General features: G+C 43.6%; 1 pseudogene; it reads left to right on the top strand.

Moving 5' to 3' along the window:
• Positions 1-1,652: 1,652 nt before the first annotated feature.
• LOC101718191 (solute carrier family 25 member 36-like) lies at positions 1,653-2,929 on the top strand (annotated as a pseudogene).
• Positions 2,930-4,839: the final 1,910 nt, after the last annotated feature.

The raw sequence follows: 4,839 nt of genomic DNA, 5'->3' as shown, positions 1-4,839 counted from the left end.
AAGAAGAAAAACTGTCATTATTTGCTGACAATATGATACTTTACATAGAAGACCCAAAAAACTCCACCAAAAGACTTCTAGACTTAATTGACAGATTCAGTAGAGTAGCTGGGTACAAGGTCAACACTCAGAAAACAATAGCCTTCTTGTACACAAATAACAGACTCACTGAGAGAGAAATTAGGGAAACAATTCCTTTTACAATAGCATCCAAAAAAATGAAATATCTAGAAATCAATCTAACAAAGGAAGCAAAAGACCACTACACTGAAAACTACAGCACTCTGAAAAAAGAGATCAAAGAGGATATAAGAAAATGGAAAGACATCCCTTGCTGCTGGGTAGGAAGAACCAATATAGTGAAAATGGCCATACTTCCAAAACTGCTATATAGATTTAATGCAATGCTGACTGAAATTCCAGCAATATACTTCACAGAACTAGAGAAAACAATCCAAAAGTTCATTTGGAACCAGACGAGACCTAGAATAGCAAAAGCAATTCTAGGCAACAGAGACATGGCAGGGGGTATCATAATCCCCAACTTGAAACTATACTACAAAGCTATTGTGATTAAAACACCATCATACTGGCAAAGAAACAGACCCAAGGATCAGTGGAATAGATTATAAGATGCGGAAACAACCCCAAACATACTCAGCCACCTCATCTTTGACAAAGGAGCCAACCACCCTCATTGGAAGAAAGATAGCCTATTTAATAAATGGTGTTGGAAAAACGGGATTTCAACCTGCCAGAGATTAAAACTAGACCCATACCTATCACCACGCACTAAACTAAGATCAAAGTGGATTAAAGATCTAAATATTAAGACAGAAACACTAAACTTGCTGGAAGATAAGTTAGGTAGAACTCTTGAAGACATTGGCATAGGAAAAGACTTTATGAACAAAACCTCAGTAGCACAGGAACTAGCACCAAAAATCAACAACTGGGATCTCATCATATTAAAAAGCTTCTGCACTGCAAGAGAAACCACCAACAGAGCTAAGAGACAATCTACAATGTGGGAAAAAATTTTTAGCAGCTGTACCTCAGACAAAGGACTACTATCTAGAATATATAAAGAACTGGAAAAAATCAGACCCCCCAAATTCAAAGACCCAATTCAAAAATGGGCATCTGAGATGAACAGACATTTCTCAGATGAAGAAGTAAAAGCAGCAAACAAATATATGAAAAAATGTTCAACATCACTGGTCATTCGAGAGATGCAGATGAAAACAACCCTGAGATTCCACCTCACCCCAGAAAGAATGGCTGCTATCAAGAAATCATCCAAATACAAATGCTGGCGGGGCTGTGGGGAAAGAGGAACCCTGCTCCACTGCTGGTGGGAGTGTAGACTGGTGCAAGCACTGTGGAAATCAGTATGGAGATTCCTCAAAGAACTAGGACTAGAGGTCCCATTTGACCCCACTATTCCCCTGCTGGGGATCTTCCCCAAAGCATCATACATCAGGGCAGCACTCGGGGAGGGCTGCGCGGATTGCCCTCTGCAGCTGCGTCTCCACCATCCCCTCGCCGTCCCGGGGCGTTGTACGTCTCCTTCCGGGACCGGAGCCGCCCCTAGTAGTGGGCAGCCCCAGCCGCGTACCCCCGCAGCGACCAGAGGACATGCTGGAGAGAGAATGGGCCAGAGGGATACGCCGGTGCATCTGTTTGCCGGGGGAAGAGCAGAATAAGGAAGGATGCTAAAGGACGTCTGTGTTAGACCCTCCAAATAGGAGAAAATACCCAGATGTAAAAAGTTCACATACCTAAGGTCAAACAGCTTTTCATACATGTAAATGAGGTGTGGTGGCACAGTGGGCGCTACTCTGACATGTCCACTGGAAGCTGTTAAAACACGGCTGCAGGCGTCTTCTGTGACACTTTATACCTCTGAAGTTCCGCTGAACACCATGGCTGGAGCCAGTGTTAACCGAGTAGTGTCTCCTGGACCCCTCCATGGCCTAAAAGTAATCTTGGAAAAAGAAGGGCCTCGTTCCTTGTTTAGAGGATTAGGCCCCAATACAGTGGGGGTGGCCCTTCCAGAGCCATGTACTTGGCTGCTTACTCCACCTGCAAGGAAAAATTGAATGGTGTATTTGATCCTGATTCTCCCCAGGTTCACATGATTTCGGCTGCAGTGGCAGGCATTTGCTGTACATTTCTCCCGAGAACAGAGTGAGATGGTGTCGTCCGCAGGTCACTTCCTGTAGAAATATGGACCAACGTAAACCTCGTTTCACTGCAGTCACTGCAACCCACCCCATTCGGCTTACAAAGACTCGGTCACAGCTGATGCAAGGAGCTGTCGGGAAAAGCAAATGGGCGCTTTTGGATGTGTCCGTCAAGTGCATCAAACAGATGGACTTGAAGGATTTCACAGGGGCATGTCTGCTTCCTGGGCTGGCGTGTCAGAGACTGTTATCCATTTTGTTATTTAGGAAAGTATAAAGCAAAAACTACTGGAATGTAAGACTGCTTCTATGATAGAAAATGGGGAAGAGTCTGTAAAAGAAGCATCAGATTTTGTGGGAATGATGCTTGCTGCTGCCACCTCAAAAACTTGTGCCACAACTATAGCGTATCCACATGAAGCTGTAAGAGCCAGACTACGTGAAGAAGGAACAAAACATAGATCCTTTTTTCAGACACTGTCTTTGGTGGTTCAAGAAGAAGGTTACAGATCCCTCTGCCGTGGTCCAACAACTCGTTTGGTGAGACAGATTCCAAACACAGCCATTAGGATGGCCAGCTATGAATTAGTGGTCTACCTCCTCAATGGATAGCAGCACAGGCTGCCACACTGCAAGAGGGAAGACCAAAAGATTACAGTGGATCATGGAATATTGGAGTCAGCATGGTGGACAGAAAGAATAGTAGTTTGGGAACATGTACCATAATATGCCCAAGTGGAAGTTTGGTGAACATAGCTATACCACATTACTTAGTTTTTCAGTAATGTGGAAAAACCTTAGCCACCTCTAAAGGAAATGCCTTTGGAAGCACTCCTTTGTCAAAATTGCCATTTCTCTACCGTGTCCACCAGGTACAGTTGTGTTTTATTGACCTCTAACATTGAGAGCATAGTGTTTATTCCAAAAGGATTTTTCAAGTCTTCTAAACAAAGCCATCCTTAAATATATACTGTACTGTAGATAACATAAATATCTAACTTCTGACTTCTAATTCCTGTAATACTGTAAGATAACAATAATTGGTAGATACTCAGTATTCCCATTTTGCTGAGATGACTTGGCACAATATTTTAATTATTTGGCACCAGTAATCACTGTTTTTGACAACCAAGGAACTGTAGTCTAAATATCTTGTGTATTAAAATGTTTGAGTCTCTTCAGCTAACAGGTGCTTGATGTTTAGCATAATGTAGACTTCAAATTGTTACCATATAAAACTCACATAATACTTTGCAGATTAAAAAATTAACCAATTATTGATTCTTGACCATTTCAAAAATAAAAAAAGAATCATACCACAGCGATATATGTGCATGTTTATTGTGGCACAGTTTGTAATAGCAAAAGCTTGGAAACAGCCCAAGTGCCCATCAACTGGAAACTGGATAAAGATGTGTTTTTTTATAAAATGGAGTACTACTCAGCCATAAAGAATGAAGAACTAGAGACATTTATAGCTAAATGGATGCATATTGAGGCCATCCTCTTAAGGGAAATAAATAGGACACACAGGTGTAAATACCAAATCGTTTCTCTAGTGTGAGAAACTGAAAGTGTAAATAAGGATTAAAATGATTAAAATGAATAATTGATAATTTGAAAGAGGAAGAAAAGATCCTAAGGGGTAGGGGAAGTGGGAAATATTATGAGAAAAGGAAAAAATGGAAACAAAGTCTTTGTAAATAGGGATGTGGGGGCAGGGAGCACAGGGAATGGGGAAAAAATAAGAACCAAGATACATCATGTTCAGGTACAAGCACCAATGCTAAATGTAAACATATTGTATACTTAAAATGTACCAATGACAGTTAGGCACAGTCTGCTCCATTATGTCGGGCTGCTCAAATGGTAACCTGTCATGATTCCTCGGCTGCCTGCCCGCCCTCCTGCTGGTCCCCACATCCGCCATGCCCAGTCCTCACCAGCTCTGCCCAGGCCACGCCCTTCACAGGCTGCTCTGTTCAGAGCTGGAGTGTCCCCAAGCCCAGGAGTCAAAGGCATGTTTCCCAGCTCAGCACCCCTGGGAGGTGGCAGGAACCCTAAGAGTGGGGCTTCTCAGGCACCTGGGACGCCGTATAAGGGGACAGTGGGACCCCAGACCCACGCTCTCACAGGGGGCCGTGAGGTGAGCAGGCCTCCTCCGACACATGCTGCCCACCACAATGGGCAGCCACCACCAGCAATCCCAGTGACAGGCCAATGCCAGGGACTGAACCCTGTGCAACCTGAGTCAGTGCACACTTTTCCTCTCTGAGAGCTGGTCACCTCCACTACCTCACAGTGGGAGAAGCCCAGAGCCCCCACTGCCCACCTAGCACTCCTCAGGCTTCACAGTCCTGCTGCCCAGCTGCCTCTCTGGAAGCTTTCAGCTGTCCCCTGGTGCCCCTCACACTGCTCATCTAGGGCAGCACCCACAGTCACAAGCAGGGACACCAGGCACCCACTCCCACCTTCCTACGAGTCAAACTGACTTCTCACCCATTTTCCAGAGATTATTATTACAAGCATACAATGTCACATTTTATGTTCTATATCATCGTTTATATAATATATGCCTAGTATGTAATATTCTTACATATATCATATGTGGTATTCTTATAGATAGTAAATATCTAATAGATGTATATATAAT

The sequence above is a fragment of the Heterocephalus glaber genome, unplaced genomic scaffold, assembly GCF_053883595.1.
Source record: "Heterocephalus glaber isolate CG9 unplaced genomic scaffold, H.glaber_assembly_v1.0 deba00001444, whole genome shotgun sequence".
Classification (NCBI taxonomy): Eukaryota; Metazoa; Chordata; class Mammalia; order Rodentia; family Bathyergidae; genus Heterocephalus; species Heterocephalus glaber.
This window is presented reverse-complemented; position numbering and strand designations above follow the sequence as displayed.